We start from the raw sequence: 23,180 nt of genomic DNA on the forward strand, positions 1-23,180 counted from the left end.
CTGATGTCACGTGGGGCTGGGCCCTTGGAGGCCAGGACAAGTTGGCCTGAACTCGCCACTATATCAGCAGGACCTGGGACTGGCTGAGTGCAGAGGGAGACGCTGGCTTCTGGCGTTAGCAGTGGTGAATGCTGATGCTATTTCCTGCACAGGAGGACAGATCCCTGTTGACTTTGAGGAGACCTGACTACAGGTCTCCCAAGTGCATACATCCAGAGGGCAGTTGGAGGAGAGGGATTTAGGGGATCAGGGGTGGCTGGTCAGAGGTGCAGGGGCAGATGTGCCTGTGGGAGCTCATTCAGCCACCTGTGGCTCTTCTGGGCCAGTGGGGGCATGGTACCAGCACCTCTCAGGGAAAGACGGGTAGAGGCAGTGGGCCTGGGCATGGGTGCTGCCCTTCTCTGGGCCCATGGGGATCCCAACCTGGGCTCTGAGCAGCCATGGCCTCACAGCACCATGCCCAGTGGGTCAAATGGGACGGATGTCAATGCCTCCTCTTGTCTGGCTGACAGGGCATGTAGTGACCACTCTCCAGCCAGCTCTGCAGGAAGACATCTCACTTGGTCTAAATAATGGTGAATTCCCATTGTGGGGTTACCAGCAAATAGAAGCGAGTGAGTCAGAAGCCTGAAGCTGGGGTGGCCCCATAAAGGGGCTGTCTTGATGTAGTTTGGACATTTGTCCCCGCCCAAATCTCATGTTGAAATGTGATCCCCAGTGTTGGAGGTGGAGCCTGGTGGGGGGTATTTGGCTCATGGGGGGATCCTTCATGTCTCGGTGCCGTCCTTGTAATAGTGAATGAATTCTCATGAGATCTGGTTGTTATAAAGCATGGCACAGCCTGTCCCCAAGTCTCAGCCTTTGTTCCTGCTTTCACCAGGTGACATGCACACTCCCGCTTGCCTGCCGCCATGAGTAAAAGCTCTTTGAGACCCCCACACCCCAGAAACCGAGTGGATGCTGGGGCCACACTTCCTGTCCGGCCTGCAGAGCCGTGAGCCAGTGAAACCTCTTTTCTTTATAAATTGCCCAGTCTCAGGTGTTTATTTAGAACAGTGCAAGAATGCGCTAACACGGCCTGCTTACAGGAAAAGTGCCCCTTACCCACTGGCCTAGCCCTGAGACAGGCCCTCCAGGGGCAGACATGGGCAGTGGGCATCCTTCTTCCCTGGAATGGAGTCAGGCAGCCAGGGGGGCAGCCTCATTACCACGGTGGCTCAACTGCAAGATAATGATCGGTCCAGCTCCAGCCGGCCTTGGGATGCATTGTTCTGGCTGCCACGTCAATTACTGAGCTGGCCTGGAGCTGTTAAGCCTGTCACAGCTGTTGCTGTGATATCCTAAAGAGCCACAAAAGTAAATCTGTCTTAAGTGATGCTTCTTTGAAGTGCCCCCCGCTGCAGGCTGCTCTGGCCTGAGTAGGGTACTGCAGACACCCTGGAGAGAGTGGGGCTCCAGACTGAAAAGGGCTGCCTAGGGGCTCAGGGATGGGTGCTCTGATTCTTGGAAGAGCTCCCTGATGGTCACTGACTGTACCCACAGGGGTCCCGGAGTCTGGGCGGCGACCCTGACTCAAGCACAGTGAATGGGCAGCTACAGTTCCAGGCCCACCCTGTCCCCCCACACCAGTGTCTTCTCTCCAGCATCGCAGGGAACACGGAGGGGCAGCTGCCGCTGAGGGGTCATCCTGTGTGCCCCCCCAGAACAGAACAGAGACCCTGGCGATTTACAGATTGCAAGGACAAGGCCAGGGACTGCCTGGAGCTCTCAGAGGCTCCAGCCGTCAGTCCGGCTCTTCCCTGCTGAGGGTCTGGATAGCTACAGTCTACATTTCAGAGCCGGAGTGAATCTCCCAGGGCAGGGCCTTGAACCTGGAGTCAGGTCCAGCCAAGGCCTGGGGCAAGAGCAGCTCTGGAAAGCTCTGGCCTGAGGATTACACCAGCTTCTTTGAGGGTTCAAACTTGAGCATAATACTGGCATGGTGGTGTGCACATGGAATCCCAGCTACTCAGGAGGCTGGGGCAGGAGGATTGCTTGAGCCCAGGAGTTTGAGCTCCTATGTTGAGCCTGGGCAACACAGTGAGATCCCATCTCTTAAAAAAAGATACCAAACCCGAGTGTGGATGCCAATCTTCGGCTTGTCAGTGGCTGGCTGTGGGGATATCACCTCCCCTGGATACCTGTCCAAGAGGTCCTTTCTGCTCCCTTCTGAATGGCCTCTTTCTTTCTTTCTTTCTTTTCTTCTTTCTTCCTTCCTTCCTTTTTCTTTCTTTCTCTTTCTTTCCTTCCTTCTTTCTCTCTCCTTCCCTTCCTTCCTTCCCTCCCTCCCTCTCTCTCTCTCTCTCTTTCTTTTTCTTTCTTTCGCATTGTCTTGGCTCACTACAACCTCCACCTCCTGCTTCAAGTGATTCTCCTGCCTCAGCCTCCAGAGTAAGCTGGGATTACAGGCACACGCCACCACACCCGGCTAATTTTTGTGTTTTCAGCAGAGATGGGGTTTCACCATGTTGCCCAGGCTGGTCTTGAACTCCTGAGCTCAAGCAATCCACCCACCTCGGTCTCCCAAAGTGCTGGGATTACAGGCATGAGCCACTGGGCCTATCCTGAATGGCCGGCTCTTCCTCTGCCCAGCCCAGTACCCTGTAGCAGCAGGAGCCCCCACAGGGCCATGTGGGCTGACCAGGGGGCCCCAGGCCATCATGGGAGCACAGACAGCCTGTCTGCCACTGCCCCCTCACAGCCATACCAGGCGAGGCTGGCTTCACACCCCCATACCACACTCACACCTAAACCACAGGCCCTTTGCATCTCAGTACCTGCACAGCCTCCAGAGCCCTGGGTTGGAGGCTGACTGCAGGGTTGGGGAAAGTGGGGAGGGCGGAGAGATCCCCGAGGGCTGCTTGTTCAGAAGTCATTCTGGAGGTGACTGGGGAACTTGGAGAAGAGTGAGGCCCAAAAGGAAGTGGGAAAACAAATTCAGGTTCTTAACCTTATGATGGAGGTGAGGAGTGGGGACATTTGAACTTAGGCAGGTTGGGTGGGAGTAGGAAAAGGGGAGGTTGGATTTTGCAGAACAACAAAGCCAGAGGGCCAGAGGGGTTTGGTGAGTCAGGGGCATGAGGGGTGAGGGTGAGGGAAATGTCTGGGGGACTCCCCCCATAGCATGCTCCCAGGACCCCCAGACAGGGAGGTCTCAGGGAATGGAGGAGCCCTTGGGGGAGAAGACCCGACCCTGGCTTATGGAGAACCAGAGACAGACTCGAGTAGCACCTGCAGGTAGCAGCTCTCAGCTGGAAACAGGACAGAGCTTGGGTGAAACTGTCCATTAGCCAGATCTGGGCCACATACCTCGGTTTTGAAGGCAGCCCAGACACACACCGCACAATCCAGCCCCGCGACTTCCAACATCTTTGAAACAGGCCCACGTCACCACCTAAAGCCAACCTCATTAGCTCTGAGCGCAAGAATATTGAGTAGATGTAAACACTGGAAATAGCTGGAATTTTCACGATGTTCATGCGTACTTGGAATTTGCCATCATCACAGTATTCACATTATTCAATAACATGAAGTCTTCTAAGGCAATCCCTTAGCCAAGACCCACCCCCCTTCCCGTTCTTTGCTTTCCAGCATTTTGGGGGTGTCTCCTTGCCCCAGGAGAGGCGCCATTTGCAGGGAACTCGAAGCCGGTGTTTGCCTGGGTGGGGGTGGAGGAGCTTACTGGGCTCCTGGAAGACAGTGCCCGAGGTCCCTGAGTTCCCCTTTCAAGGCCTCAAAGTCTCTGCTTAGTCTCTGCCTGCACATCTCCACCAAAGGCCCTGCAATTAGACCCGCCGGCTTTGCAAACGGAATGTGCTCCCATGTAATGGCTGTTTGTAGGGTGGCTGGGGTCACCGTGAAAGGAGAGCTAAATAAGACATCTGAGCTGTTTTCCTGCTTCCTTTGAAGTCCAACCAGCAAAGCTGCTCTGGGGAGGAAGAGAGCCCACTATGGACAAGGAGGCAGCCCCTCCAGGCTGCATGCATTTCCGGAGGAATTAAGGCTCCAGTCTGGAGCACTGGGCATGTGTTTTGGGCACCTCTTTGCGGTTGTGAAATGTGCTATTCCAGGAAACAAAGAAGCCTGGCTTGTGCCTTCCGCCTTTCACGCCTGTGCATGGTGGGGATGAGGAGTGAGCCAGGTAGGTGTGTGGAGGGCCATTCTTTCTAGAATGAATGATTCACTAGCAGGGTGAGAGGTGATTCACAGTGAGAGGTGATTCACTGCTGCTCAGCCCACCACAGCATCTTCTGCAGGATTAAACGTCATTCCTTCTAATGACTTGATTTATGTCCGGAGGATTACAGCTCCAAACAAAATATTGTGATGATGGCAATAAATCACACAGGGGATGCTTACAACGGCTGCTAGCATGTTTTCTGTTTGTCTGGGAGTTGATTACAGAATGAGGGGCTGCTGTGTAACAGGGAGTATGGGGCGGGGTGAGCACAGCACAGTGTGTCAGGTGGTGGGCGTTTTGACTGGGGCATCAGAAGGTTTTCAGTGCCAGAAGTTTCTGTGAAAATCTGTGGTTGCAGACAGCAGGGATTTTGGAAATGCTGAAGTCCACAGGAAAGCACCATCCTGAGCCCCTGGGGGGTGCATGGGTTGTGAGCATCCTGAGAATGTCATTTCCAGCCTTTAGCTCTGCTGCATCCGCAAGTGAGAGACACAAGGATGGGCCAGGCTAGGATGCCTCTGCAGGGCTGAGCTCCTTGGAAGAAGGAAGATCAGGCTGCAGACTGGAAGAAGGAAGATCAGGCTGCAGACAGGTGCCCCTGAGCCGGCATCTCCCACTCAGGTGCTCAGCAGAAAGGGATCTTTTTCCATCAAGACCTGGCCCTGCAGAGCAGGATCTCAGAGGTTCACATCCTCTGCAATCAACCTCAAGGTTCACATCCACAACAGATTTGCATAGACCCCAGCCTGGGTTCAGGAGGAAACTGGTAGCCTTGCTCTCCCAGCTCTGTTCTTAGCTGGTCTATCTGAGAGGCTGTTGCCCCTGCCTCTGAAATCTGGGACTGCTGTCCCTGTGAGACGTGGCAGAGGCTGCAGCTGGCATGCAGGTGGGCAAACACTTGAGGGGCTGCCACACACACCCTGGACTGTTCCCACCAGTCCAGCTAAAGCGCCGTCCTGGTTGGAAGTCTGGGAGAGGATGAGCCTCCCCTTTGGTAAAGTCAATCCTGTCCTTGGATCAAACCAAAAACAGAGGGAAAGGGGATGAGAGCAGGCATAGGGTTAAGATGCACAGAAAGGTCTCCTGATCCCAGCAGAACAGTCCCTTATCCTGCCTGGTGTGCTTCTTCCAGAGAGAAATCTGTCCTCAGAAGGGCCCTGCAGCCTAGAGTGCTGTAGCAAGGACGGTTTGCTCATAAGAGGTCATGGACCAGGGTGACGTGGGGATGCCAAGTGCAGGGATAAAGCAGTCCATTAGCAGGTATGAGGCCCCAGGCCCGGCTCATGGCACCCTTGACGGCCAAGTGCGAGTGAGGGGGGGTTTGTGCTGCACAAGGGTGTCTTCCATGTCAGATGTGATGCACTGATGATGGGGAGATGCACACGGGGGGTACACTGATGGCAGGTAGGATGGTACACAGAGGGTACTGGGGGGATGGTGTGAGAATGGTACATGGATGGTGGGGGATGGTGTGGGGATGGTGGGAGGTTGGTGGGGGATGGTGGGTGGATGGTGAGATGGCAGATGGTGGGGGATGGAGGGGGGATGGTAGGAGGATGGTGGGTGGATGGTGGAGGATGGCAGGTGGATGGTGAGGAGATGGGGGATGGTGGGTGGATGGTGAGGAGATGGGGGATGGTGGAGGATGGAGGGGGGATGGTGGGGGGTGGTAGTAGGGGAAGGTGGGTGCGTGGTGGGGGAAGGTGGGAGGTTGGTGGGGAGATGGTGGGTAGATGGTAGTAAGATGGTGGGAGGATAATAGGTAAATGGCGGACAGTTGGTGGTGGTAGAGATCCTGAGGAAAGGATTGGAGATGGGGCCTAGAAAGGGCTGGGGCTAGAAAGGGGTGCTGGAGGGTGACGGAAGCGGAGATGGAGAAGCCACATGCAGGCTAGATGGGCAGGCTCCTGGCCGCTCCCCCTAGTGAAGGTGCAGCCTCTGGCTGTGCTGCCCCATGGGCAAGAGTGACCTCCCTGACCTATGTGGCCTCCGATGCCCAGGCCGTGGCACAGGTGACAGTGGTGGCTCCAATTCAAATGCAAGCGAGCCTTCCCCCAGCCCCCAGTGCATCCCCCCGGCTGCAGGGAAGGCTGTGGCTTCTTTTTCCACCAAACGCTGAAAGCAATCTCCGATGTCAGAAGACAAAGCCTTTGCCCATCTTTGTTGAACACAAGGACAAAAAAAATGTTGTTTGTTTTATAAAGTCTGGCAAATTTTGATAATGAAACCTTTAGAACACTAATTCTGAAACCTTTCTAATTCCAGGCAGATAAGGAATAATAGTAACGTATTTCAACTTCAGAAGCAAAAATAACCTTTTATCACCTAATTTAACAATGTTACGGGGGAAATATGTTAGGAGAATATAAAATGCTATTTAAATGATAAAATATGCTGTCTCGGATGGCAAGGATTTTAATTGCCACAATCAGAGTCCAAACACACTAGCATGCCGCCCTGACAGACACCGCTAATGACAGGGTGTCCATAACATGGGGCGGCAGGAAGGGTCAGATGCGACTTCCGTGACTCCCCTGGGAACTGCCTAAAACTGACAGCTGTCTGGGCTCTGCCGCGCTCCTCAGCATGGTGGCCTGTGAAATACGAATCGGTTCAGATATTAATATTAATCGGCCAACACATTAATATTAATCAGTTAATATATACTTTCCATGACAACAAGAGATAAAGGAATCTTATTATGCGGCGGATCAGGGAACACGGAATATCTAAGTGGATTTCCTCGGGATCCACAGCATAAAGAAGACTAAGCCTCTTAGACGTGTCATCTCGGCAGACAGCGAAGCCCGGCTCACGCGTGGGTCGAGTAATGAGCAGGAGAATTCCCTGCGGGAGTGAATTCCTCTCCCCGGCAGGGGGCGGTGCTTCCCCCTAGGCGGCGGCAGGTTGTGGGGACTGCGGTCGGCATGGGCAGCCCCCACTTCATCCCAGGGCTCCCGGGCTCAGGCAGCTGGGGCGTCCAATACCCCCCAGACAGAGCCTCCCCTTTGTCCTGGGGCTCAGGCAGCTGCGGCAGCAAATCTCACTCCAACCCCTGGGCAGAAAATCTCATCCAATCCTGGGTGCGGGGTTGGTGGACTCAGAATGGGGCTGACCAAGCAGGGCCCCTCCGCTGCCCAGAAGGGGAAACGCCACGATGCTACCCCGATCCCTGACCCTCCTGGCCCCATTGGAGGGGAAACACTTATTCTGTCATTGTTCATGTGGGAGCTGGCGCTGCAGGCCCCATGCTGAGGGGTGGAAAATGGTGGATAGAGAAATGATCCCAATCCTGTGGGGGCTTCAGCAGGATAGGTTTTACTATCCCTGTTTGGCATGAGGGCACTCACTGAGTCTTAAGTTAAGTGGGTCACCCTCGTCCACATTGCTGCCCAAGTGGGCTGGCAGAGCCGGGGGTCCAGGCCCGAGCTGTCTGATTCCACGTTGTTGCTGTAACCGCTTGCTGATGCTGCCTGCCAGTGCCCGGGGACGGTGGGCCGGCCAGGCAGGAGGCTGGGGGGTTCACAGAACGTCTCACTATCATTAAGCCAGTGTCCACCATCAGAAAAGGTGCCAGGGTCTTGGCCTTGGGCTGCCCACACGGGGGTCCCTGGGGAGACCAGCCTACCTGGTGGGGGCCGCTTGAGGGCAGAAGGTAACCTACCTATGCCTGCTCACTGGCAAGCTGCCGCCACAGCACAGGCATATCTGAGCACAATTAACATTTTAAGCACTAATTATTTCCCTTGGATGTCTACATCTGAGGATCCTTCAATTTCAGTTTAATTGGAGAAAAATGGTCATCAGTTATTGAACAGCGGGAGGGCGGCTCTGTGCTTCCCAACACCGAGCCAAGCCGTGAATCCTACGAACATATGGGTCCCCACCGCGGCAGCTGGGCAGCCGGGCCAGGCGAGGGTGCGGTGGGCAGGCTGTGGGCACCCTGCCCCGCCATCCCCGGCATCTGCTGGGAAGGCTTTTTGGCCAAGTTAATGACTTGCTTTTTTATCTTTTCCATTTTGTTCCATTTTCTGCAACAGCATCTGTTGCAAGAAAACCAACTGCAAGAGGAAATGGGATTCATTATTAAAAGGAGAGCTTGTAACTTTGCCATCACTCCCCCTTGTCCTTGATGATAATCTGAACTCATAATGAAATCCTCAGGCCCTCCCTGGCTTGGCCGGGAGGGTTGCAGGGCTGGGCGGGGCGAGGGGTGCATCTGCCTGCTGCTGAGGGGTACCAGTGGTGAGCCTGGACCAAGCCTGGAGAGGCTCGGTCTGAAGGATATCGGATGCACCACCTAAGAGGCTTGGCCCACGGCCCATCGCTGCCTCTTCCCTCCCTTGGGGGTGGACGGCTGGTGCCCGGGGCCTTGGAGAACCACACTTCTGGAAAACGAAAAAGAAAGGCTCATTTTGCTTTGCCTGGTTTTATTCTTTTTTTCCCTATGGGCAACCAATTAAGAGAATCAATACCGCTGGACCGTGATGGGAAAGTGAGCCACTGGTGGATGCTGGAGAGTGGCTCTCGCCTCTGGCAGCTTTCAGGGATGGCTTAGCCCAAGGCTTAGGGGTGGGGGATGCAGGGGTGGGGTGTGGGATGCAAAGGTGGGGTGTGGGATGCAGAGGCAGAGTGGCCCAGGACACAGGGATGTGCTAACTCTGGTGGCTTCTCCTCCCGGATGGATGGCTCTCAGATCCAGGCCCTGGGATCCTGGGGGTAGCCCCAGAGGGGACTGAGCAGGAAACCCTGAGGTCTGTCCCAGCATGTGCCTATGCTGGTGACCACAGCCCCTATAGCAGACAGCTAGTCATGAGAGGCTGGAGCAGCTGAACTCAGCCAGGACCCTACTCAAGTAACAGGACCCTGCCCAAAAGTGCATCCTCCCAACCCTGATGACCCTGCTTAACTAGCCCATGATGACCCCTGTGACCTCATGCTGCCACCACCCCCCTTAGGTCACCCTCCTCTCTTGGGTTCCAGACCCCTTTGCTGTACCCCCTTGGCGAGGGACCCTGCCTTCTCAGGGTCCTTCCAGGCCTGAGCCCCTGGCCCATCTCTGGGCATTTTGGTCTCCCAGCCATGCCAGCTTCCTGGACCACACTTAGCTGGGGCGCCAGGCCTCAGAGAGGACTCAGACAGTGCAGCCTGTGGACAGGAGAAAGGCAGGAAGCAAGGCACAACGCACCTGCAAATGGCTGCTGCACAATGCGGGCCACCACCCGGACCCTTTCATGAGCTGTGTGCTCGGTGTGCCAGCTGGACAGCACCCAGTACGTGGCATACAACCCACCCACAGCTGGGGGCACATGTCCTCCCTCCCTTTGGAGCCTGACCCTGGGTCTCCTGGCTCAGCAGCCTGGGGCTCGGGGAGGTGCTCCCACTCGCTTCTAGCACCCACAGTGCCTGGGAGGGAGGTGAGTAGCAGGAAAACCAAGGACTGCAGGATCTGCGCAAGTTACTGGCCCCAGTGACCACCCAGGGACTGAGAGGCAGAGCCTGACCCTGCCCTGCGCCCCATCACCATTGTCTTCATCAGTGATGGGGTTCATTGAGCACCCACTGATTCCAGCCACCCACGGGTTGTGAAGAGCTCATAGCATTGGCCCCTACAGAAGGCCATGAGGTTGGTGGTTGGTTGGTGGGGGAATGGTGGGGAGACGGGGGGACAGTGAGGAGGATGGAGGGAGACGGTAGGAGGATGGCGGGTGGGTGGGTGGTGGAGAAAAGTTCTTATTTTGCCCCAGCTTGACACTGATGAAGCTGTGATGTACATGTTTAGCCACTAAGGTCACACAGCTGGCAAGTGGCTGAGCAAGGGATTGAACTCAGGGATCAAACTCAGTTGTCCCTGGTTCTGGGTGTGCTCTCATAGCCACCTGCTGCCTTCCCTCAGAGCTTTGTTCATGGCTGCAAGGCAGGACCCGTGGTGAGCTGGGGGGGCCCTGGACACAGCTGCTCTTGCTGCCATCCCTGGGGCATGCACAACCCTTCCGCCTGCCAGGGCCTCTCCTGCTGGGGGCCCCCCTTGCTGCTGTCCCTCTGGCACCACCCAGGCCTCATCTCACATGGCGTCCTGAACTCCTCTGATGCCCTCAGGGGTGTGTACCTGTGGGGTGGGAGCTTCCCAGCCTCCTCCTTGAGGCTCTCCTCTGAGTGAGCCTTCGGTCTTGATGCCTGCACCTCCCTTCTCCTCCAAGGCCTGTCACACCCTTATCCATCGTGTGGCCTCTCCTTCCTCACTGCACTGGCTTCTTGATGAAGCAAGGTGGCCACACTGAGGATCTGAGCAGTGAGAGCCTCCAGAGGGCCCAGGACTGGCAGCAATTTACCTGCTTTTAGCCTCAGTTTCACTATCTGTGTAACGGGGAAATCAGGGCTTACTGTCCACGGCTATGTGCATCTCTTGCAATAGAGGACAAGGTGAGCAGCCGGGCCTGTGGGCTTGCTAAAGGAGCCTGCAGGAGTGCCCCCCGCACACCATGTTGAGACAGAAACAGACCCTGGGTCCCAGGTCTGGGCCAGACCTTTCATCTCCCCCTCCCCAGCTGGGACCCCAGCAGAAGCTATGAGCAGAAGTGGAACCTCAGGCCAGGAAGGCTCAGGGGAAAGGAACCTGGGGTGACACGGCCATAAGCCTGCCCAGTGGCGCTGGCACCGAGCGGGTAGCACTGTGTGATGGCCAGAGCATGGGCTGCAGGTCCCATCTGTCCCGGCAGAAGCTGTCTCTCCACTTCCCACCAGGTGTGGGGCCTTGGTCAGGTTCGGACCCATTAGGTCCTGCACTTCCTCCCCTGGCAAGTGGAGATGATAATGGGGGATGTGGAGGGTCCCCGAGCTCACCACCACCAAGTGGAAGCAGAGTGCCTGGGCCTGGCGAGTGTCTGGGGCAAAGCTAAATGACTGTTGATTAAGGCCCTAGATGCCGTGGATCAGACAGTGGGAACAGCCTGGCTTTGGGTGAGTGGCAGGCGGCATTCTCCTGTGCCCTTGGCAGGAGGGAGCACTGGACGGGACAGCTCTGTGGACAGCCCCTCATCCGCCTCCTCTTCCTGCCTGTCTTGAGGGAAAGGAAAATATCCCTCCCCAGGCCACATTCCTCCTCCACCAAAACTCATCAAAGTGTGGACTTTGTCGTCGTACCCAGCGGGCAAGTGCAGGGGAGCCAGGAGACCCGCCGAGCCGCATCCTCAGCCTCCACAAACAGCTATGAACTCCCTTGTGTGTCAGTTAAAAAAAACTCAAAGCTTAAAAGGCTTCCTTAGACTTGTTTTTTGTCATGAAACATTTCATTCATGCAAAAGAAAATATATAACATTTAAAGACGAACAAAACAAGCAGCCAGGTATTCACCACCCAGTTTCAGAAACAGAATTCTATCAATACCATTGACGCTCCATCTGCGCCCCTCTTGGACAGCCCTCTCCTGCTCCTGCTGGGGTAACCACTTTACAGAATTCTGTGTTTATCATTCCTGTTTCTTCTTAGTAGTGTGTCTGTGTGTGTGTGTGTCTGTGTGTCTGTGTCTGTGTGTGTGTCTGTGTGTGTGTGTGTGTGTGTGTGTGTGGCATATGTCTATATCCCCTAAGCAACGTATTGTTTATTTTTACATGGTAGCTTAGAGCTGGATGCAGTGGGAGTATTTACACCATGGATATTGGCAAGTGCTACAAATCAGGGCTCTGTTCTCCTCCTCCCTGGAGAAGGGGTTTACCAGCATGTGAATGGGTTGCAGGCCAACTCCAGGGGGAAAGTGTCACCTTCCGGAAGAGGAGTCTCCTATCAGCTGAGGTCAGATCTCTAAGGACAGGTGCGGCTGTGAGCCATTAGCCGTCCCCACTCACCACAGCAGGGGAAGGGTGCACCTGCCCGCTGAAGTGTGTCTGAGTGGGGCACCTATGGCTTCTACTACAACAAGTTATAGCAAGGTCCAGACCAGAAGTGACCCCACAAATCTGCCCCCTCGTTTTTTATTCTCTGGCCCGTCGTATTTACAGGCCATTCCCTGGAGTCAAACATATGCTTACCAGAGCTCTCCCCAACCTGAAATTATTTATGACTTGGCATTCAGGGAGGAAAAGCAATTTTCTCAAAATGTCTGATGTCATGATATATAGTCCATTTGACATGCATGTGCCCAAACCGATTGCTTTGCAGGTCTGCCCCTCAATTACCATCGCCCCAATTTAAAAAGGAGAATTCATATTGCTTGGCAGGATGCTAACTCAAGTAGCATCCTAAGAAAATGACCAGAGCATCTTATGGAAAAATAAATGCCTTGAAAAAAAAAAAAAAAGAACAAAATGTACCAGTTATTTGGCCAGATCCTTGTTTTCTACAGTCTTTTGTTAGGTGACGCTGGAATGGAGTGAAGTCAGGCCCACCCTGGTTTGCAGAACTCACCTCCCGCTAACTCCTGGTTGCATGGCTGTGACTAGGACACTCCTCCTGCCTGAATGTCACTAAAGACAACATGGCCTGTGTCCAGGTATGCTGTGTCAGGAAACTCAAAGAACATGCCCATCAACAGGAGAACTGATAAATGAATATGGTACATCCATTCTATGGAATACTGGTTGTCTGCAAGAAAAAAAACAACTACTCATATACATGACGATCATGGATGAATTTCACAAACATTACGCTGTGCAAAATCAGCCAGACATAAAGGAACACACACCGTAGGATCTCACTTACATAAAATTCTAGAACAGGCAAAATGAATCTCTAGAGATGGAATAAGATCAGTGGTTGCCAGGGGCGGTGCAGAGAGTGAGTGAGCAGGAACACAAGGGAATGTTCTGGGGTGGGGGAAATGTTTCACGTCTCCAATTAGGGTGATGGAATACATTTGCTAAACAATGCATGCGTTTTCTTGTTTATAAATTACACCTCAATTAAACTGATAAAAAACGATGTGAACATATTTTAGAACTCTAAAGTGCCATGTTTTTTAAAAAAATGCTATTTTAGTTTTACAGAGATCTTGCTTGTATCTCAGTAACACCAAATGGCACCACTTGGAAGGAAAAGGCTTCTATAAAACTGAAAACTGCTGTGAGTTCAATAACATCAGCTACAATTAATTTTCAATGATCTTCGAATAAGCAAAGGAATTTGGAAAATCTGTCCCCACCCCAGTCAAGTAAGCCTCAGTCCCTCCTTGTCCCACGTGGAATGGAGAAGCCAGGAAAGCAGGGGCTGGGAGCCAGAGGTGAAGGGTGCAGAGAGGCTGGGGTCAGGTGAGACTGTGAAATCAGAGCCCTGCAGCTCAGCTGGGTCTCTCTCCAGAGAGTGATCTCAGCTGGACAAAGTCCCCTCACCCAAAGTTGCACCTTCCCCCTGGGACTGCCTGCATCCAGACACTGGCTGATGTGTGGTATAAAGGCACAGCCCCCTTGCATCAATTCAGGTCAATTCTGTGGGAATATCCCAGCTCCAGAGCTCCCTGTGGGTCTGGCAGACTAAATCTCCAGCCGGTGCACTCACTCCTGCTTCCTTCGTTCCCCCACAGGTGTTGATCAGAGGGCACCTCCCTCCCAGGCCCCTACAATTAACTTCCTGCACTTCTTCAGCGTCTCTCTCCCAGGAACCCAATAGTCAGTGCCAGCGGGGCAGAGAGAGCAGATGCTAAGATGAAACGTTAGGGTTGAATCACCTGCTAACCAGCCAGCAAGGAGGTCCCCAGCATTGGTGGTAGGTGGAGCACAGGCAGCTGTGGCACAAGGCCAGAGGCAGTAATGCCTCCATTAAAATGTTTACTGATGATAAACTAGGATGGTGCAACTGTGGAAGAAAATGCCCTGGCATGTAAAAAAATGTATCTGGAGGCTAAGAAATATGGGGCAAATAGTAATTTGGGAACAATGGCATTGGCTGGCAATGAACTCTGTGGCAGCCTATACAGAGACTCTTACCTCCAGCAAGAGGACAGGTCTCAAGACTTAAGAGTAGCAGAGGCCAGACACGGTGGCTCACATCTGTAATCCCAACAATTTGGGAGGCCAAGGCAGGAGGGTCTTTAAGGCTGGAGCTCAAGATCAGCCTGGGCAACACAGCCAGACCCCATCTCTACAGAAAATAAAAATAAATTAGGCGGGGCGCAGTGTCTCATGCCTGTAATCCCAGCACTTTGGGAGGCTGGGCTGGGTGGATCACGAGGTCAGGAGTTTGAGACCACCCTGGCCAACACAGTGAAACCCTGTATCTACTAAAAATATAAAAACTAGCCGGGCGCAGTGGCGGGCACCTGTACTCCCAGCTACTCGGGAGGCTGAGGCTGGAGAATTGCTTGAACCTGGGAGGTGGAGGTTGCAGTGAGCCAAGATTGCACCACTGCACTCTAGCCTGGGTGACAGAGCAAGACTCCATCTCAAAATAAATAAATAAGTAAATAAAAAATTAATTAACTAATTAGGTGGGTGTGGTGGTGCACACCTGTGGTCGCAGCTACCCAGGAAGCTGAGGTAGAAGAATTGATTGAGTCCAAGAGTTCATTCGAGGCTGCAGTGAGCTATGATTGCAGCACTGCACTACAACCTGGCTGACAGAACGAAACTGTCTCTTAAAAAAAGAAAAAAAATGAAGGGGAGAAAGGAAGAGCATCCAGCTTCTGAGGGGTGACTCTTAGCAATGGTGGGCACCTGGCTGAGAAGGAACAGGACCCTGAGAAATGGGATGGGAACAGTAGGCTGACGCCTGTGAAAGTCTTGAATTCCCAGATTTCCTCTAATCTTCTGGGCTGTAGAAGCATGCCACCTTCTGCAATACAGGCTGGTGGTCTTCCATTAATTGAAGACACCGCAGAGGTCGCTGCCCTGCAACACAACACAGGCCTTCCTCAGAATCCGCCCCCACCTTTTCTCCACTAGACCAATAACTACAGTTAAATCACAGCGCATCCCCGCTGGGGAAGTGCTAGATTTGCTAAGGGAAGAAAGGGACTAGACCCCAAAAGAAAGGAAGGATCCAGAAATCAGATATTGGCAGGAACCAGGAGAGTACACACAGACCTTGACGCTGGGGCAGGGTGTGTGGGGTAGACAAGAGAGCAGAGAGGTTGGGCGCAGGGGCTCATGCCTGTAATCCCAGCACTTTGGGAGACCAAGGCGGGTGGATCACTGGAGGTCAGGAGTTTGAGACCAGCCTGGTCAATGTGGCGAAACCCTGTCTCTACTAAAATACAAAAATCAGCCAGGCATGGTGGCAGGCGCCTGTTATCCCAGCTACTCAGGAGGCTGAGGCAGGAGAATCACTTCAGCCTGGGAGGCAGAGGTTGCAGTGAGCCGAGACTGCACCACTGCACTCCAGCCTGGGCGACAGAGTGAGACTTCATCTCAAAAAAAAAAAAAAAAAAAAAGCAGAATACAAGCTGGATAGAGGAGTAATTGATTGGGGGGGGGGGAGGATTCTCTTGGGATAGAGGACCTGACAGTGCAGCAAGGACCCCAGGAGACGATGCAGACATGTTGCTAGATGGCGCTCAGAAACATGCAGAAAGCAATGCCCACACGCAGTGAAGCAGGGATGATAGAACTGCTGTGGTAGATAGTGCAGGAAGAGATCAAAAGGCTCCCAAAGGTGGTTATGCTACAGTGGATGTGCTAGGGAAAGCTGGAAAACCTGCCACTGCCTAGAAGACACCCCTACCCCTTTCTAAAGCAATATAGAACACACCAGTGAGAGGGGCAGGAGGATCACAGGGCATGTGTTGTGTTGTAGGACAGAGATCTCTGTAATGTCTTCAATGAACAGAGGACCACCAGCCTATATTGCAGAGGGCGGAATGTCTCTGCAGTCCAGAGAATTCAGGAAGCACCAACATGAGTGAGAAGCCCAGAGTGCCTCTCCTCTGTAGGACAGGGCTGAATGTAGGCAGTACCACTACAGACCTGGACACCCCAAGACTGATGGGGGACAACAGGATTGTAAAATAACAGAAACCACACGGTGGTACTTAGCCATCATAACCAAAGTGTGCATACTTGTCCTAGTGAGTAGCAGTGTCAGTGCAGCAGCCAAGAGGGGCTGATCTGCAGAGAGCTATGGAGGTGCTCACGAAATCATGGCATCCCAAAAAACAAGAAAGACAGGCGGTCGACAAGCCAATATATACAACCAAAAGAAATCAAGGAGGGGTGATCAGCTGTCCCAAGAAAATGGCACAGTTCTTTGCCCACTGTTATGGCTTGGATGTTTTGTCTCCTCCAAATCTTACATTGAAATGAAATTCCCAATGTAGAGGTAGGGTCTGGTGGGGTGTTTGGGTCATGGAGGTGCAGCCAACATGGATGGCTTGTTGCCCTCCCCATGGTAATGAGTGAGTTCTTGCTGTTAGTTCACATGAGAGCTGGTTGTTTAAAAGAGTCTGGCATGTCTCTTGCTCCCTCTCTCACTATGTGACATGTCTGCTCCCTCTTCGCCTTCTGCCATGAATAAAAGCTCCCTGAGGCTGAGCAGATGTTGGTGCCATGCTTGTACAGCCTGCAGAACGGTGAGCCAACCAAGCCTCTTTTCTTTTAAATTACCCAGTCTCAGGTGTTCCTTTATAGCAACACAACACATACTAACACACCCAATTTTCAGCTCCATAACTCAATGACCAAACAAGAGACCACATTCCCAAGAAGAACTCCATGGCATCATGGCAAATGCACAAGGGAATGTTTTCTCAGTCCTTCCCCAACAGGACACACAGCCATTGATTTAAACAGGTGTACACTTGGGTAAGGAGAACACTCAGACATTTCTACATTTCTTTTTGACATTTACATCTGGGGTCTTAGCCCCTGAGAACTCGAAGTGTTGCCATAGCACCCCAATACAGTGAGGGCACATGGGGTACCAGGTAATAAATGACCCAAGTCTGGCTCATGTTGGGTTCACAGACTCCCATCTGGTGAGCATTTCTCCCAGATGTATAATCTGAATAGATATATGTGACAGCTGGCAAAACCCCCATGTCCTTGATCTGTAGGATAAGAACCATTACCATAGAGAATGCCAGCCTTTGACGGTGACCCTCTCCCATGAATCTAGACATTAGATCAAAGGCAATATTACTTCCTGGGGCATCACAGAGATTAGCACATTTTTTTTAAAAATCCACAGGACTCTGCTTGTTAAAAGACCTCAAGAATGCAGGAGTAGTCATCACCATCAAACCACCATGGAATTTCACCAGTCCAGTCCTACAAAAGACACGCAAGTCCTACCAGAGTCCTGTAAATTCTATCAAGTTGTAGCCCCAGTTGCAACCACCATGTTGGTGGGATGATGGTATGTTTGCTAGAGAAGATTTACGTGGCCTCAGGTATGTGGTGTGTGACCACTGGTTTGGAAAATAGGTTCTTTTCCATCTCTGCCAAAAAGGACTATCAGAAACAGTTCATGTTGACTTGCAGTGGACAGTAGACACTTATATTTTTCTCCAAAGTTATTTTAACTCTTCTGTGTCATAATATAAACCCAACAAGCTTCCTAAGTGCAAATTGCTGCCTCAGTCTGCTTTCCAGGGAACCTGACATACAACAAGCTGGAATAAAATACAGCCTTGCAGTCAGAGGCCAGTCCTCGGTCAGGGCCTGGCAGGACTGATGTTACAGGCAGAGTCAATACAAGCAAGACCGTGTAGGTACCTCAGAGCGTGACTGACAGCAGCAGCAGGCCAGATTCTGGCTAGGGGCTAAGCTGGACCAAGAGGCAGAAAATTGGCAATTAGTTGATCAAAACGAGGCTGACACCACAGGCAGCTCTGACCCTGCCACAGCAGCTCAGGCAACTGGAAGGAGAGGGAGCGCCCTTTTCAGGACCACGGACAGCTCCCAAGGTTCTCCCCTCTAAGGGTTTAGCCACAGGTCTTGTTCTCTGGGTTAGGAGGTCCCTGGAAATGTAAGACATGAAATCTGTCAACACCATGGATAACCCGTGAGGTTCTGGCTATTTATATGATTAACTGAAATGACTACAATGGGGTCTCAACACCACAGACAGCCCCCCAAGATCCCCATAGCTTCAGAAACCAAGACTTGTGTGTGCACTGTCCCATATGACGCCAGTTCTGGGGGCTGATGCAAAAATAATTTATCTCTAGAGAGGTTTAATCTCTAGTGGGGAAGATAGGTAGGTGGCCAGGTAATGGCCTTTAGGGCTTCCTGAACCTCCTGAAATGGAAAGCTGAAACAGAGAGAAGAGGCAGAGAAATTCAGTGCTGCAGTTTCAACACAGTGGTCTGAGAGCCCAACTTATACTGCCAGTCTGGGTCTGTTTCAGGGTAATTCTCCTTTCCCTGGGAAAGCTGTTTCCACAAATTCCCTGAAGTGGCCCAGTCCAGCAAGCTGTCTTTGTCCCAGACCCCACCTCCTATGGCAGATGCTACACAGGCTGCATGGCCACAGGGAAACCTGAAGAATCTTCTCAGCCCAGCAGCTGCTCAGGCTTCAAACTTAGTATTCCGGCCGGGTGCGGTGGCTCAAGCCTGTAATCCCAGCACTTTGGGAGGCCGAGACGGGCGGATCACGAGGTCAGGAGATCGAGACCATCCTGGCTAACACGGTGAAACCCCGTCTCTACTAAAAATACAAAAAACTAGCCGGGCGAGGTGGCGGGCGCCTGTAGTCCCAGCTACTCCGGAGGCTGAGGCAGGAGAATGGCGTAAACCCGGGAGGCGGAGCTTGCAGTGAGCTGAGATCCGGCCACCGCACTCCAGCCCAGGCGACAGAGCAAGACTCCATCTCAAAAAAAAAAAAAAAAAAAAAAAAAAACTTAGTATTCCATGTGGTTTCCATGACACAGTTCTGCAAACCGATGCCCACAGCCTTGAGAAAGGTCCCTGAAGGTCACTGAAGAGCCTTCTCACCCTAAGAGATTGGGGACTTCCACAAAGAAACTCCACAACCCACAACTGAGGTACCCTTGGAGGGAGCAGCATGAATTTTGCTCCTGTGTACCAGTTTGAGTTTCTCCACTTGGGGCTCCTACAGCTTGCTGAATGGCTCTACAATAGCCTCGTAATTGCATCAAATTCCAGGACAATTTGCAGGCATCCTTGACAAATTGACTTAGAAAATATTTTAAAGTATCGACTTTCTTTTAAAAAGGAGTATGGAAAGACTCACCAGGAAAATGAAAGGGCCTCCATCCTCACCTCTATCTCTGAGAGCTGCTCTCCTCTGACCACACCAGCCTGAACCATTTGCTTTCTGTGTGAGGAGGCACCACTCGCCAGGATGGAGGCTGGTCTGGTTCTCCATGGCACCCTTCCTTTTCAGCAGAGACATCATCAGATTCTTTGACCATCTCCTTTTGAGAGATGCCCAGAGCCTGGATGTCAGAGAAGAGAGCTCTCATTCTCCACTCTTACCTAAGCATTCAGGACTATGAGAAGAGACAAAAGGTGTTTTTGTAAAAAAAAACAGACAGGTACATGTGAACTCTTAGGAGTAGTGATGTTTTGGGACTGACGGAAGGAATCTTGGATTCCATTCAACACACAAGCAGATCCAGTCACTCATCCACCCATTCACAAATATCAGTGAGATCTCAGCCACTCGAGTCTCACACTGTGATTTGAAGCAAAAAGTAAATGAGTGACTTAATTTCTGTTTATTAATCAGCTCTGAGCACACAACAGGCTAAAACAACAGTGTAATTTGGGAGGAACAACTGCAAACACTCTCTGGGATATCTGAGGATGATGAAATCCTCAGGGGAGGGAGACAACTGGCCACTCAGCCCTGATGAAAAATGAGGAAGGCAGGGAGGAATGGCTTCTGGCTTCCATGACTTCTGTAGGGCAGCGGAAGTTGTGCTGGGGGAGTGGAGCCAGAGGAAGAGGGGTCAATGGAGGATGGTAATAGCCATGGCTGGCACAAGGATAGGAAAGGGGTTCCATCCTGGCTGAAATTAATAGTTACAATGAGATTCTAAATCTCCAAGAACGTTCATTTTCCTCTTTCTCTGCAGGTGGAAATGGATCGACCGTCAAGTTAAACCCTGTAACTTTACATGGTAAACAGGTTTCAGAAGGAGGGCGGGAGAGTTTTGCCTGGTCCTTGTGGATGCAGCCCATACCAGAGAATCCTACTGGAAGGCAAAGGATGCAGGGTCCTCCCAGCTTTAGTCCTGGTATCACCCTCCCCACCCACCATCTCCCTCTCTAGCCACAGAATAGTCTGCGCATGTGCTAAAAATCTTGGACTCCCACCGGGTGCGGTGGCTCACGCCTGCAATCCCAGCACTTTCGGAGGCCAAGGCAGGTGGATCACCCGCGGTCAGGAGTTCAAGACCAGCCTGGCCAACATGGCAAAACCCCGTCTCTACTAAAAGTACAAAAATTAGCCGGGCATGGTGGTGGGCGCCTGTAATCCCAGCTACTTAGGAGGCTGAGGCAGGAGAATTCTTTGAACTGCAGAGGCGGAGGTTGCTGTGAGGCGAGATCACGCCACTGCACTCCAGCCTGGGCGACAGAGCAAGACTCCATCTCAAAAGAAAAAAAAAAAAAAAAAACAGAACTTGCACTCTATCTCTCCAGATGTCAAAAGAGAACTAATATTTACAGCAGAATAACAGCTGTAAGGGCTCCTTTCTGGCTTTCTGCTTCATTTAGAGTCAATGACTCTTTGCTTCTGAGAGGATGGACATTTTGAAGTAATATGTGAATGTGCTTAATTAATCCTTCTCTGCCCAGGGCCTACTGGTTTGTGGCATTTTGCCAAAAGCCCAGGGTTGGGGGCTCTGAATATGTACAGATTTGATACAAAGGACAAAAGTCCCCCTGCTTCTCCAATTCTTCCATTCTCCCAATTAATGACTCAGTGAAAGGCAGAGGTCAAATGCTGCAAAATTTTTCCAGGCAAACATTTTCAGGGCCTTTTAACTCAGCCAGTCCATGACCCTGTCCTCTCGCAGAGGCTGATAGTGAACGGGGGTCACAAAACCCCCAAATCTGCCCCTGGGAGGTTTTGAGCAGTCAGAGAATATGATATATTTATCTAGCAGAATGTTCTAGCTGCATGTCATATCCTCATCAAGAATGGGAAAAGGGTAATTGGATTTAAATGTCAAGATGTTCTCAGTGTAGGGTGGAAAGCACATATCTATTTTCTCAGCTACAGTTTTTTTTTTTTTTTTTTTTTTTTGGTCTTATGATAATGAAAACTGCAATGAAAACTGCAACCACTTGTTGCCGAAGATGACAGGAGAAAATTCTCTAGGACTTGGCGATAACACTGAGTCACAGCCTGGGGGCCAGGTACGTGGCTATCAAATGCAGAGACAACGGGGTTGGAAGAGAGTGAGAAGTCCAGGGTTAGGCGAGGGGCATTAGCTGGGCAGAAAACACACTGGAGAAGGCTGGGGGGAGCTCAAAGGAAGGGGTGGCCAGGACACCCATCCTAGGAGGAACTAGGAGGACAGCCATGCTTTAGAGGAGAGCCTGGCTCAGACTGCAAACTTAGTACGGCATGTGGCTTCCACGACACACTTCTGCAAACAGATGCCCACAGCCTTGAGAAGTGTCCCCAGTAGTCCTTGGGGACAATTCCCTTCTGGGAATTCTGTCCCGTGGCTTTTTTCCAGATTTGGAAAAGCTGACAATTAGGACCTAATAGCCATTTGTCCCAGCTCTAATTATGGCCACGGTGAACCCTTAGCCCTGGTCACCAAGGCAGCCAATATCCACTGCTAGGGACAGTTCTGAATGCATGTCTCAGCAGCCCTGAACCTGGGGATGGAATTGTCGCAGGGCAAACCCCAAAACTGGGGCTCAGCCCAGAAGGCCAAGTGGGCCTTTGTGCAGGAAATAATTCAAGAATGAGCTAACAGAGTAAAGTGAAAACAAGTTTATTAAGAAAGTAAAGGAATAAAAAGTGGCTATTCCATAGGCAGAGAAGCCCTTAGGACTGCTGGTTGACTATTTTTATGGTTATTTTTGACCATATGCTAAATAAGGGGTGGCTTATTAATGAGTTTTTCTGGAAAGGAGCTGGGAGTTCCTGGAACTGAGGGTCCTTCCCCTTTTTAAACCTTGTAGGGTAACTTCCGGGAGTTGCCATGGCATCTGTAAACTGTCATGGCGCTAGTGGGCATGTCTTTTAGCATGCTAATAAATTATAATTAGCATCTTAGGAGCAGTAAGGGTAACAAGAGGTTGCTTCCATCACCACCTTTGGTTTTGGCCAGCTTCTCTACTGAATCCTGTTTTTTCATCAGGGTCTTGGGAAACTAGTCCTGCTGAACTCCTATCTCAGAATGACAACGACACACCACGCATTGCTTCATGTATGTTGGAGACAAAGCTGTGGGCTGCATCATACATGGCCGCAGACTCCCAAACGTCTGCAGCATGGGGTAGCGAGAGAGGGATGGTGGCCACGGTGTCTGCTGGTGCTAGAAAATCTCAGGAACGGAAAGGGCATCTAAACAGAACATTTCCTGGCTGCCCCTGACACATGAGACCCCCCTCAGTGCCCCATGTCCCCAGAGCTGCTCTCACACACTTATCTGCTGGATAAGTGGTCACCCCAGTTGGCCTGGCAGGCACCAGGCTATGCATCTGGTCTGAGCTTGAGCAGACACCGCAGAGTGCCTCGGAAGGGCCCTCTGAAGGATCCCTTCTCTGCAAAAGTGAGTTCACTATTCCCTAGGGAAGGCAGTGCTAGGCTGGCAAAACAGCCTGGGGTAAATCATCCGCAGGGAGGCAGGCCTGGAAGCGGTTAGCTGGGGAGCCTTCTAAATGCCTGCAGCAAGCACCCCTACACTCCATCCTGATTAGTAGCGTCCGGGAGAGCCCAGGGAGGCTCCAGGCTGGTATAAAACCTGGCGTGATCAGTTCCTGGCTAGTCCTCCACTGCTGACCTCCAGAACAACACCTCAACTCGGAAGCACCCTCCAGTCTATCCCCTGACCTCCTTTCTCAGTCCAAGTCTCAGTTCAACAGCCTGCTGAGGCTGTCCCCAGGCTG

At 52.0% G+C, this 23,180-nt stretch overlaps 1 protein-coding gene across 3 annotated transcripts in view; it reads right to left on the reverse strand.

The window, feature by feature from the left end:
* CHST8 (carbohydrate sulfotransferase 8) overlaps positions 1-23,180 on the reverse strand; it is a 153,465-nt gene that overhangs the window by 13,816 nt on the left and 116,469 nt on the right. The gene's annotated exons all lie outside the window — the stretch shown is intronic.

The sequence above is a fragment of the Piliocolobus tephrosceles genome, chromosome 21, assembly GCF_002776525.5.
Source record: "Piliocolobus tephrosceles isolate RC106 chromosome 21, ASM277652v3, whole genome shotgun sequence".
NCBI classification, from domain to species: Eukaryota; Metazoa; Chordata; class Mammalia; order Primates; family Cercopithecidae; genus Piliocolobus; species Piliocolobus tephrosceles.